Source organism: Bos indicus, chromosome 8 (assembly GCF_029378745.1).
Source record: "Bos indicus isolate NIAB-ARS_2022 breed Sahiwal x Tharparkar chromosome 8, NIAB-ARS_B.indTharparkar_mat_pri_1.0, whole genome shotgun sequence".
Classification (NCBI taxonomy): Eukaryota; Metazoa; Chordata; class Mammalia; order Artiodactyla; family Bovidae; genus Bos; species Bos indicus.
In genome coordinates, this window is record NC_091767.1 from 840,904 (window position 1) to 854,492 (window position 13,589).

Genomic DNA, 13,589 nt, shown 5'->3' on the forward strand with positions numbered 1-13,589 from the left:
TTTATCTAGTTTTGGCTGTGCTGGGTCTGTGTTTCTGTGTGGCCTCTCCTCTAATTGCAGCAAGTAGGGTCTTCTCTTTAGTTGCGATGCGAGGGCTTCTCGTCGCGATGAGCTCTCGTGGCAGAGCGCAGGCTCTAGGCGCGCGGGCTTCAGTAGCTGCAGCATGCAGGCTTAGTTGCTCTGCAGCATGTGATATCCTCCTGGATCAGGGCTCGAACCCATGTCCTCTGCACTGGCAGGCAGATTCGCACCCACTGCACCACCAGGAAAGTCCTGTGTGGTGCTTCTATGATGGAATTAAGTATAACAGTGTCACAGCTTCCTTGTCTCTAAGCCCTGGACAAGTTTGAACTCACCAGCCTAGTACAAGGCACATGAGTCCCTGAGGGCACAGCCAGCGGGGCTGATAGGAAGTGTATTTACAATCTATATCCTGCCTGTCCCCTAGTCGGAGACGGCTCTACACAGCGGAGGGTCCCATACTTGGGGAGTTCTGTTCAGCTGCGTGCTGTTCCCACACTGGTCACTGTGGTGAGCACAGTAAGCAGAGTGGACCGAGCGATGAGGGCGCAGGAGAACCGTGCTGCTGTGGGGCATGGCCTTCTCCTGTGATGACCACGTGGCCGCCGTGAAGGCTGGTGGCAGCGTCCGGTCCAGTGCCTGGCAGAAACAGGGCTTCAGCTATTAGCACAGTGGACTAGGGGAAGCACAGACTACTTTCAGTGCTAAATGAGCCATGATGTGAAGTGACAGGATATCCTGTATGTTTATATTACTTACCTTTGGGAATGGCTCTGATTGCTTTGCCCAGCAAATCTTGGGAATAGACTGTGGACCTTGAATCACCCCAGCGCCTCCATCTGGGAAAATTGCTCGGTCTTTGTCTCTCGGTCGAGTTAGACAGAGCCAGTTGCAAAAGGATCAGAACCTTGAAAACTGCTTTGTTCAGCTGATTTTTCCAAGTTTCCTTTTGCAGTGTGGATGATGTGTTTGTTTGACATAATAAATACCACCATCCGTTTTGTTCTAGGAGCCGAAAGGCCGTGTGTTTGCCCAAGGAATTTCTCCCTGTTTGCATGGGAAGGAGCACGGCTGTGTTTTATAGGATGGGCTGGCAGATTCTTTCTTCACTAGAAGATGCACAGAGCTGTGCCCTCCCCACAGGTCTGAGCTCAGGGATCAGAAAGTATGCTCTGCCCCAGAGGAGCTGGCTGTTTGCAGCCCCGTAAGCAGAGCAGACGGGTGGGGGACTGGACCCTGTGGGGCGGGCCTGCGGTATGTCCAGCTGGGCCTGGTGGCCCATCCCTTCAGACCTGACATGGGGTGTCCAGCGGTCTTCCCGGGTTAGGGACAGTGGAAAACAAAGCCAGACCTCTCTACCCCTAGCCACAGGAGGAGAGGAGCCAGAACTCTGAGGAACCACGGAACCGCAATGAGGCGCCCTCATTTTTTCGAGCTCCTTTGCACTCCTGAGATGCGTGCCCTGCCCCATGAGGGGGGCATGCATGTAAAACACAGGCTCTGCGGTGACTCGGAGTGTGTGCAACAGGGCAGAGTTTGCAGACAGCTGAAAGCTCTCTGCCCCTTACAGTTTCCACAGGCACTCCTTAAATGGGCATAAGCGCTGTGTGGTTGGCGCACGAAGGCAGGGGAGGCTGAGTCAGTGACGTGAGTGCGCGCGCGTGTGTGTGTGTGTGTGTGTGTGTGTGTGTGTGTAGGGGGGGTGCAGTGGGCGGGGCCGGGGGTTGCAAGGAGGCTGCAAGCTTAGCAGAATGTTTGACCCAGGCAAAGAGCAGCTCCAGCAACCAAATAAGGAAATTGGCGCTGCAGGATTTCAGGATAGAAGCCAGTGGAGGTTCTAAGCGATCTGGGAGAGTGAAAATGAGCCAAGAAAAATGTCAAAGGAGTCTGGTTTCACTTGCTCACACTAAATACAGAGGGCAAGCAGGATCTCTGGTCTTTAAGCAGCGGTGAGAAATGCGCATTATGTCTCTGCCACCTGGTAGACCAGCATCTGAGAGATGTTTAGAAATGCTCAGAGCAGCTGACATAACAAGCTTCTCTTGTTCAACATGAGAAAGCACAAGCTATACCTCAGAAGCACCACGGCACTCCTTTTATGTCTAATTTATGAAAGTTTTAGCTGAAAATGGTGAAAGTTTCCCAGAAGTCACAGAGATACCTTGACTCCCAGTCTCAGACATGCTCTGAATGTGGAGTTGTGTCCTTTGAGAAAGAGTGAACCTTCTCACAAACTGGGGAAACGCCCTGGAGACACACCATCTGACCCAAACGTGCTGGTCATTAGTGAAGATGTCAGAGGGGGCGATGATGCAGAGAAACCACCAGTGCCTCGTTCGCCCTTCTCAGCCACGTCTCCCAGGCTCTGCAAGTGCTAGATGACCTTAGCTGCTCAGCAGTACTGACTTCACTTCAGCACTTTTCTGTAGGAGGAGGGGAGGCTTAGAAGAGGAATTTCTGCCCTAAACACAGTGAGAAATGCCTCATGGCACAAAACCAGCATGGAGAGGTGGTGATTTCTCTTTCCTGAGCAATCAATGTGTTTGTATTCAAAGCTAGGAATAGATATAGGATGTTGACCCTGGATCAGAATTTTTTAAATCCGCAATAATTTGAACTGTTGATAACTTGAAGGTAGGCAGGGAAATGAACCCCCTTTCTGCTCACCCCAAATACACAACCGAAAGCCCACTCTAGGTTCTGAAACTTCTAAAACACTGCCTCGTGGAAAAGAGGGGTTTGGGCAGGAAGGTGGCCAAAGGCCAAGGGCAGGAACCCCACAGCCTCTGAGACTGACCCCTACATCAGGGCGCGCTCAGGGACACGTCCAAACCCACACACGGGAACAAGAGGTAGTCTTGTGAGATCATGCTTGCCATCACTAACGAAGAAGTGACTTTTTGTAAAAAAGCTATGTAGCGATAAATGTCAACAGTTACACCAACAGTGTTTGCTCTCACAGTCACACTTTTCAGTGTTTTCCCTGAGGAAATAATTCAAAAGAGGAATGAGTTTATAAGCCTGAAAATATCTCCTGCATTTTTACAATCTCAGAAGAAAGGGAAAAAAAAAAAAACCTAGAGTCAAAAAGTACAGAATGTTAATTCTCTCGTCTCAGTGACTAGAATAGTATGCAGCCACTAAAACCAACTGTGATTCAGACAGGGACAGCAAGTGCACTTGTGAGAAGCAGTGTAATGAAGCGGAAAAGCTTATGTGATGACACACTGTACAGCTATGCTTTGAAGCTAGGAAACAGGGAAGGAACATGGAGAACGTGTCAGTGTTAATGCATTACGAATATGGATTCATTTTTTCTTGCCTTTACGGTACGTTTTCATAATAAACACCTTTTAAATTTAAAAGAAAAGCACCCTAAGAGACAGTTTCCAGGGTAAGAAAGAACTGCGATTTCAGTGTTTATCTGAATAGCAGATAAACTCACAGTGTTCTCTTTTTGTCCCTAATGATCTTTTTACCAGCTTTTGTGTTGTCAAGAACTGTGATTTCTACTTAGGAATGATATGTCAATTATTTGTTCCCCCCACCCAAAAAAGCTCCTTGTAGTTTTCTGAGAGTAAAGCAAGGGAGATATAACTGCAGAGAGACCTGGCCCACGTCCCTTGATCTGGTCAACATGGGGTGACCAGGGCTGGATTTTCATGCAGGGCTCCTCGGCCTCACGAGCAGCCCCCCAGTTTCAAGGGGAGAAGATACGGGGTGCCCATGCGGGACGGTCTCAAAGCGCTGACCGCCTCTGGCAGCAAAGCTCTGCTTGCAGCCAGAGCAGTACATCCAGCCTTTCCACAGTGCTTCAGCTGCCACAGTCCCTCTGCTACTGAGAGGGATTCTAGGGACTCTGGGTGATGAGAAAGCACTTTGCATCAGTTGCTCGTTTGAATTCTTCTATTTACAGGGCGAAGCTAGTGGAGACATAGGACAATGCACAGATCCTTTACAGGTATCAAAATGCAGGGAAGCAAGGAAATCAGCCTACCTTCATGGAAATTCCTGTGATGACTTACAGTAACTATTCAATAATTACAGCCGTTAGATGTAATCTCGTCCAGCCCTGTCTCATGCAGGTGTGAACACACAGACACAGGCGTTGACATGAATCATGGGCGATGTCACTTGAGTTCATGGAGGAGTCGCTGCTGGCTTGAACGGTGTCTCTGAGTCTCTAGAGGGTGTTTTGCCATCATGGTTCCACTGGCTGCCCCTTCCCACCTTCCCCTGGCTGTGGTGACTTAAACAGCTGGCCATCAGTAACCCGTGTTCCGGACTCAGCAGAGGTGACACCGTAACAGTTGCTTCGTCCAGTTGCTCACATGGAACATAAGCTCCTGTGTGGCTGTGTTTCTCAGTGACCGTGAGAGTTGCTGACTGTGTGGACAGCCATGCCCTGCGTGCTGGGCCTGCCGACAGGGCATCTCCCTGGGTCCTCAACACACTGCATGGTGGGGCAGCACTGCTGTGCCCATTTCTCGGGGGGGAGAGACAGGCTCAGAGAGGTTATATCACCTGCCCAGAAACACGCCTACAAGGGAAAACATTGGGTTCACACCCAGGAGCTTGAACTCCTGGGTGTGAACCTGCATTACCTCAGTAGGTGTGAATAAAAGCTTTGGAGGGCATGCTTGCAAGTCCCAGGTAGATGGCATTTCTCTTAAAAATGTCTGGAGATATGAGAAAGAAGTTCCACTTCAACTGAGAGAATAAAACGCTGGCTTCAAGAAGCCAGGTATCCAAGTGGTAATTTCTCAGTTTGAATAGGAGGATGATAAATACAGAAACAGCTCCAAAAATTACCTGGGTCAATACAAATGTGGAAGACAGACACACACATGTTGAAATACATGTTGTCAGTAAGGAGTCTGACAGTGCTGTGCTTTGCGGAGCGAGGATCTCAGCGAACATTGTGGACTGATTTAATGTCTCTGTGTTTTTGTGGGTTCTGGGTCCTTCCACATCAGTAGGAACAAAGATTTGGCAGGTCGGCCTCTCCACTTATCTACAACATCCAGGTTCCTAACAGCAGACCCAGGGCTGTACCCGTAAGACTCCGGTAACGTGCAGGCTGGGCAGGCTCCTGGCTCCCTCAGGCCTTCAGCTGTCTGGGGTAGTTAAGGAACCTCCTGTAAAGCAGAACAGTTGGAAGGAATTACCTGCACTTGTTCCATCTCCCTCCCCAAACTAGTGGAAAGTGGACCCCACTACCTCATCTCAAGGAAATTTGCAAGTTTGAAGCTCTGTGTCTTTGAGCCAGGTCATACTGAAGCTGACCCCAGAGGTGGTGTCCCAAGGCTGACCCTCTGCCACACTTCACCTGGCAAATTGCGCTGCTTATGTGTTTCTTTATACCTTAAAGCCATGGGATGCAAAGTTGGGGGTCATGTATGCCCTCTATTTCCATTTTATCTCTTTCTTTTTTGGCTGTGCTGGGTCTCCATTCTGGCACACAGGTTTCTTGAGCTGTGGCTCGTGGGCTTGGCTGCCCCACAGCATGTGGGACCTCAGTTCTCCAGCCAGGAACGGAACCAAGTCCCCAGCATTGGAAGGTGGATTTTTAATCAGTTTACCCCCACGGAGGTCCCCATGTATCCCCTTTAGTAAAATATCTTGTGTAGGCAGTCAGATCTTGTGTTATGCTTCATAGAGTGTTGCTTTTTATAAATTGAAGGCTTGTGGCACCTGCTTCTCAGATGTTAGCATTTTTTAGCAATGATGTATTTTTAAATTAAGGTATGAACATTTTTTTTCCAGATACAATGCTATTGCACACTTGATAGACTGTTCTACCACGTAAACACCACTGTTACATGTACTGGGAAACCAAAAAGTTCATGGGACTTACTTTATTGCCCTATTCACTTTATCACTGAGGTCTAGAACTGAACACACAGTATCTCTGAGCTCTCTCTATGTGTACATACATATATGTGTATGTGTAAAATACATAAATGCATTATGTTATTGCATAGATTAAAAATATAAACAAATATGCAATTTAGAGGATAAGATAAAGATAAGGCCAGTGGACTTTTACTGAGAAGTGTAGCACCTCATGTAACACCTCAGCACCAGCTGGAAGAGGTGCTGTGAAAGTCCTACCCCCGGGCCAGAGTGGGTTGACCCGGGGCCTAGTCCCACAGTCGTTGTGCTGGAGACAGCCGTAAGGATCAGGCCATCTAGCCCAGTCAAGGAGACTGTGCAATTAAGGGACTTTGACCTAAAGACCTCGTTTCCAAGAGGATGCAGGCCTAGATGAGGTCTTCCATTATTGATTATATTTAAGCATGGTGTAAGAGGAATTTTGCTCAGAGAGCACATCCTCAGTGTTCACACACACACACAGACACACACACACACAGACACACAAATGGTTTGGGTTATATGGGTTATATACTCAGGTGATGGGCATATTAATTAGCTTGATCATCATTATACAAAGTAAATTTACATCACATTGTACCCTTTAAGCATGTACAATTTCTATTCATCAATTATACTTCAATAAAGCTAGAAAAGATAAAATAACTCAGGCTGAAAAATAAAGTCTGAATAGGTATCTGATTACGATGAACCAAACTTGGCATTTTTTTACCAAATAGAGGTGTTTGGGGGTAGCCACAGTGCTGTCTTATCACCATGAACAAGTTGGAACTGAAAAGGGACTCTTGCGGGATTTGAAAAATGACAAGCAGAAGATTCTGTACATGAGGTGGACCCCTGACCCAGGATGGGTAGGGAGTCTGGAAGGCGTGGTGTCTGAATGGAGACTGGGAGCTGCAGACAGGTCAGGAGAAGCCCTCCTGTGTGGCCCTCACCCTGGCCCTCCCGCATTCTCCAGACGTGGCAGGAGGAGGTCCCGCTTTTTTGTTTGTTTGTCTTTTTGATTTTTATTGTATCAGTTCAGTTCAGTTCAGTCGCTCAGTCATGTCCGACTCTGCAACCCCATGAATTGCATCACACCAGGCCTCCCTGTCCATCACCAACTCCCAGAGTTCACTCAAACTCATGTCCATTGAGTCGGTAATGCCATCCAACCATCTCATCCTCTGTCGTCCCCTTCTCCTCCTGCCCCCAATCCCTCCCAGCATCAGAGTCATTTCCAATGAGTCAACTCTTTGCATCAGGTAGCCAAAGTATTTTTCAGCCTCAGCATCAGTCCTTTCAATGAACACCCAGGACTGATCTCCTTTAGGATGGACTGGTTGGATCTCCTTGCAGTCCAGGGAACTCTCAAGAGTCTTCTCTGACACCACAGTTCAAAAGTATCAATTCTTCGGTGCTCAGCTTTCTTCACAGTCCAACTCTCACATCCATACATGACCACTGGAAAAACCATAGCCTTGACTAGATGGACATTTGTTGGCAAAGTAATGTCTCTGCTTTTCAATATGCTATCTAGGTTGGTCATAACTTTCCTTCTAAGGAGTAAGTGTCTTTTAATTTCATGGCTGCAATCACCATATACAGTGATTTTGGAGCCCCCAAAAAATAAAGTCCGACACTGTTTCCACTGTTTCCCCATCTATTTCCCATGAAGTGATGGGACCAGATGCCATGATCTTAATTTTCTGAATGTTGAGCTTTAAGCCAACTTTTTCACTCTCCACTTTCACTTTCATCAAGAGGCTTTTAAGTTCCTCTTCACTTTCTGCCATACGTGTGGTGTCATCTGCATATCTGAGGTTATTGATATTTCTCCTGGCAATCTTGATTCCAGCTTGTGCTTCTTCCAGCCCAGCATTTCTCATGATGTACTCTGCATATAAGTTAAATAAGCAGGGTGACAATATACAGCCTTGATGTACTCCTTTTCCTGTTTGGAACCAGTCTGTTGTTCCATGTCCAGTGCTAACTGTTGCTTCTTGACCTGCATATAGGTTTCTCAAGAGGCAGGTCAGGTGGTCTGGTATTCCCATCTCTTTCAGAATTTTCCACAGTTTATTGTGATCCACACAGTCAAAGGCTTTGGCATAGTCAATAAAGTATAGTTGGTTTATAATGTTAGTTTCTGCTGTACAGGAAAATGAATTTTCCATATGCATATATCTACTCATTATTAGATTCTTTTCTCATATAGGTTATTACACAGTATTAAGAGTTACCTGTTCTATCTCTTGACTTTCTACTTGTGCATTCCAGTCCCCTATGATGAAAAGGACATCTTTTTTGGGTGTTAGTTCTAGAAGGTCTTGTAAGTCTTCATAAAATCATTCAACTTCAGCTTCCTTAGCATTAGTGGTTGGGGCATACACTTGGATTACTGTGATATTGAATAGTTTGCCTTAGAAATGAACTGAGGTCATTCTGTCACTTTTGAGATTGCATCCAAGTACTGCATTTCCAATTCTTTTGTTGACCATGATGGCTCCTCCATTTCTTCTAAGGGATTCTTGCCCACAGTAGTAGATATAATGGTCATCTGAGTTAAATTCACCCATTCCAGTCCATTTTAGTTCACTGATTCCTAAAATGTCAATGTTCACTCTTGCCATCTCCTGTTTGACCACTTCCAATTTGCCTTGATTCATGGACCTAACATTCCAGGTTCCTATGCAGTATTGTTCTTTACAGCATCAGAGTTTACTTTCACCACCAGACACATCCACAGCTGGATTGTTTCTGCTTTGGCTCAGGCTCTTCATTCCTTCTGGAGCTATTTCTCCACTCTTCTCCAGTAGCATATTGGGTACCTACTGACCTAGAGAGTTCATCTTTCAGTGTCATATCTTTTTGCCTTTTCCTACTGTTCATCGGGTTCTCAAGGCAAGAATGCTGAAGTGATTTGCCATTCCCTTCTTCAGTGGACTATGCTTTGTCAGAACTCTCCACCATGACCCGCCCATCTCGGGTGGCCCAACACAGCATGGCTCTTAGATACTTAGAGTAATAGGCAAGTTTGGCCTTGGAATACAAAATGCAGCAGGGTAAAGGCTAACAGAGTTTTGCCAAGAGAATGTACTGGTCATAGCAAACACCCTCTTCCAAAAACACAAGAGACAACTCTACACATGGACATCATCAGATGGTCAGTACTGAGTCAGATTGATTATATTCTCTGCAACCAAAGATAGAGAAGCTCCATACAGACAGCAAAAACAAGACCAGGAGCTGACTGTGGCTCAGATCATGAACTCCTTATTGCCAAATTCAGACTTAAATTGAAGAAAGTAGGGAAAACCACTAGGTCATTCAGGTATGACCTAAATCAAAGGGACTAGATCTCATAGAGTGCCTGAAGAACTATGGATGGAAGTTCATAACATTGTACAGAAAGTGGTGATCAATACCATCCCCAAGAAAAAGAAATGCAAAATGGCAAAATGGTTGTCTGAGGAGGCCTTACAAATAGCTGAGAAAAGAAGAGGAGCAAAGGAGAAAGGGAAAGATACACCCCTGTGAATGCAAAGTTCCAAAGAACAGTAAGGAGAGACAAGAAAGCCTTCCTCAGTGATCAGTGCAAAGAAATAGAGGAAAACAATAGAATGGGAAAGACTGCAGATCTCTTCAAGAAAATTGGAGATACCAAGGGAATATTTCATGCTAAGATGGGCACAATAAAGGTCAAAAACAGTATGGACCTAACAGGAGCAGAAGATATTAAGAAGAGGTGGAAAGAATTCACAGAAGAACTATAAAAAAAAGATGTTAATGACCCAGATAACCATTATGGTGTGATCACTCACCTAGAGCCAGACATCCTAGAATGTGAAGTCAAGTGGGCATTAGGAAGCATCACTACAAGCAAAACTACTTGAGGTGATGGAATTCCACCTGAGCTATTTCAAATCCTAAAGGATGATGCTGTGAAAGTGCTGCACTCAATATGCCAGCAAATTTGGAAAACTCAGCAGTGACCACAAGACTGGAAAAGGTCAGTTTTCATTCCATTCCCAAAGAAACGCGATGCCAAAGAATGTTCAAGCTACCACACAATTGCACTCATCTCACATGCTAGCAAAGTAATGCTCAAAATTCTCTAAGTGAGGCTTTAACAGTATGTGAAGCAAGAACTTCCAGATATTCAAGCTGGATTTAGAAAAGGCAAAGGAACCAGAGATCAAATTACCAACATCCGTTGGATCATCACACAAGCAAGAGAGTTCCAGAAAAACATCTACTTCTGCTTTATTGACTGTGCCGAATCCTTTGACTGTGTAGATCACAACAAACTGTGGAAAATTCTTCAAGAGATGGGAATACCAGACCACCTGACCTGCCTCCTGAGAAATCTGTATGCAGGTCAACAAGCAACAGTTAGCACTGGACATGGAACAACATGGTTCCAAATTGGGAACGGAGTACATCAAGGCTGTATATTGTCACTCTGCGTATTTAATTTCTATGCAGAGTACATTATGTGAAATGAGGCACAAGCTGGAATCAAGATTGTTGGGAGAAAGATCAATAAACTCAGATATGCAGATGACACCATCCTTACGGCAGAAAGCAAAGAGGAACTTAAAAGCCTCTTGATGAAAGTGAAACAGGAGAGTGAAAAAGCTGCCTTAAAATTCAACAATCAGAAAACTAAGATCATGGCATCTGGTCCCATCACTTCATGGCAAATAGATGGGGAAACAATGGAAATAGTGACAGATTTTATTTTCTTGGGCTTCAAAATCACTGCAGACGGTGACTGCAGCCATGAAATTAAAAGATGCTTGCTCCTTAGAAGAAAAGCTATGGCGAACTTAGACAGCATATTGAAAAGCAGAGATATTAAGGTCCATCTAGTCAAGGCTATGGTTTTTCCAGTGGTCATGTATGGATGTGAGAGTTGGACTGTGAAGAAAGCTGAGGGCCGAAGAACTGATGCTTTTGAACTGTGGTGTTGGAGAAGACTCTTAAGAGTCCCTTGGACTGCAAGAAGATCCAACCAGTCCATCCTAAAGGAGATCAGTCCTGAATATTCATTGGAAGGACTGACACTGAAGCTAAAGCTCCAATACCTTGGCCACCTGATACAAAGAGCTGACCCATTAGTAAAGACCTAGATGCTGGGAAAGACTGAAAGCAAGAGGAGAAGACAAGGTGGTTGGATGGCATCGCCGACTAAATGGACATGAGTTTGAGCCAGCTCCAGGAGATGGTGAAGGACATGAAAGCCTGGTTTGCTGTAGTCCAAGGGGTGGCAAAGAGTCAGACACAAGTGAGCAACCAAACAACAACCTGTGCTATACAGTAGGTTGTTATCTGTTTTTATATAATAGTGTGTATATCAATCTCAATCTCCCAATTTATCCCTCCCTATCCTTTCCCTCCTGGTAATCATAAGTTTGTTTTCCACATTTATGGCTCTATTTTGCAAGTAATTTCATTTGTACCATTTTTTAGATCTCATATATACATGATGTCATATAATATTTGTCTTTTTCTGTCTGACATTTTTCACTCAGTATGACAGTCTCTAGGTCTCTCCATGTTGCTGCATATGGTATTATTTCATTTTTTTCTAGGCTGAATACCATTCCATTGTGTGAATGTCCCACATCTGCTTTATCCATTCCTCTGTTGATGGACATTTAGGTTGTTTCCATGTCCTGGCTACTGTAAATAGGGCTGCTATGAACTTCGGGGTACATGTGTCTTAATTACGGTTTTCTCCAGGTATATGCCCAGGAGCGGGATTTTTGGGTTACATAAGTAGCTCTGTATTTAGGTTTTTAAGGAACCTTCATACTGTTCTGCATGAGTTTACATTCCCAGCAACAGTGTAGGAGGGCTCCCTTCTCGCCACACCCTCCACAGCATTTGTTGTTTGTAGCTTTTTTGATGGTGTCCATTCTGGCCGTCCAGCTTCTGAGTGCATCAGGGTTCTCATTAAGCCTTTTAAGGGATGGTTGTGCCCTACCTACGCACCAGTAACTCACTCTCAGTGGGCAGTTTTATTTTCCCAGATGTGCATTTTGCTCAGGAGGGAGTTATGACTAATTAACTCATAAAAGAAACGTCCACATGAATGAGCCACTGCAAAGCACCTGTTGTTAACAGCCGACTGTCTCCCACCTAAGCGATAAAGAGTCTGAGAACACAGGACCTGTTTTCTTTATTGAAAAGTGTGTGATACCAACTGCCTTGGGTTTGCACACAGTACAGCCCTCTCAGGCAAAGGGGCAGACGCGATTTATAGCCAATGAAACACGTGTGCCGGGCACAGATGAGCAGCAGCCACCAGTGACCAGGCTGACCTGGGACGTTCATGGGCCTCAGGTGCTTCTGCCTTTGAGGTCTCTTCCTCCATTAAAAAAATCTGAATTTTATAACAGCATCAGCATAAAGATAGATGGAATCCAGGTTAGGTTTATTATTACGTAGTTAGCATGGTAACAGTCATATGTATTCATTTTTCTTCCTTTTGAGTTAAACAGTACGTAAAACTTAAAATTTGTTTGTGTGCTGCCACAGGTGGGAGGACATGAGCCAGGGTACCTACTGGCACATGAGCCAGCCCTGCCCAAGGTGACAGACAGTGGCCATCCTGACCTTGGCTGGCCTGGTGGTAACGGAGTACTAGCCCCCTTTCACTTCTTTTTTTCTTGCTGCTTTTCCCCAAGCAACAGGGGGACAAGGCACCGAAGTGAGGCCAGCCCTCTATCAGCTGCTTACAGGGAAGGCGGCATCCATGTCGCCACCCATGGACTCAGGAGCCAAGGGCGGCCGTGGTTGGGAAGTGTCCGGTCCCGCCACTGACACACCCGTGTCCAGCAAGGCTGTTCAGTGCAGAGGGCTTGATCTGAAGGAGGCAGTGGTGCCGGTAGTCTTCCCAGTGGATGCTGTCTTCCTGCTTCTCCTGCTTGAAAGCTTTCAAATCTCACTTCGTCAACTTTTGTCCAAAATTACAGCTTCTCAAAGGTGTTCCCTTTCACACATTTAATCTTTGCATCAATAATGCAAAGGAGATAATAGTATCAATATCTTCATTTTATGCATGAGAACACTGAGGCTCTTCTTTAATGTTTTTAAATTTTTATTTTATGTTATAGTTGATGAACAGTGTTGTATTAATTTCAGGTGTACAGCAGAGTGATTCAGTTCTACATATACATGTATCGTTTTTCAAATTCTTCTCCCATTTAGTTTGTTACAGAGTATTGAGTAGAGTTCCCTGTGCTCTAGAGTAGGTCCTGGTTGGTTGTCTGTTATATATATATATATATATATATATATATATATATATATATAAATATATATATGATACACACACAATGATATATATATATATATACCAGTGTGCATAGTTTTAAACAGGTGCCCTAAACTCCAGCTTCCTTCAGCACAGTCTTCTTTCTTTCAACTCTTCATGTGCACATCTCATCACAATTCGTTGCTTGTTATAAAAGACAAGCCCGTCTGAAAACACTGCCAGGACACTCAGTTCTTTGAAGACTCTCTTGACATCATCCCATAAAGTGACCAAATTACCTCAGATTCGGTTAACTCTTTCTGAAGTTACTATGCTGCTGCTACTGCTGCTAAGTCGTTTCAGTCGTGTCTGACTCTGTGCGACCCCATAGACAGCAGCCCACCAGGGTCCCCCATCCCTGGGATTCTCC

General features: G+C 45.2%; 1 protein-coding gene across 6 annotated transcripts in view; it reads left to right on the forward strand.

The window, feature by feature from the left end:
• Window positions 1–13,589, forward strand: part of PALLD (palladin, cytoskeletal associated protein) — a 364,941-nt gene that overhangs the window by 274,708 nt on the left and 76,644 nt on the right. The gene's annotated exons all lie outside the window — the stretch shown is intronic.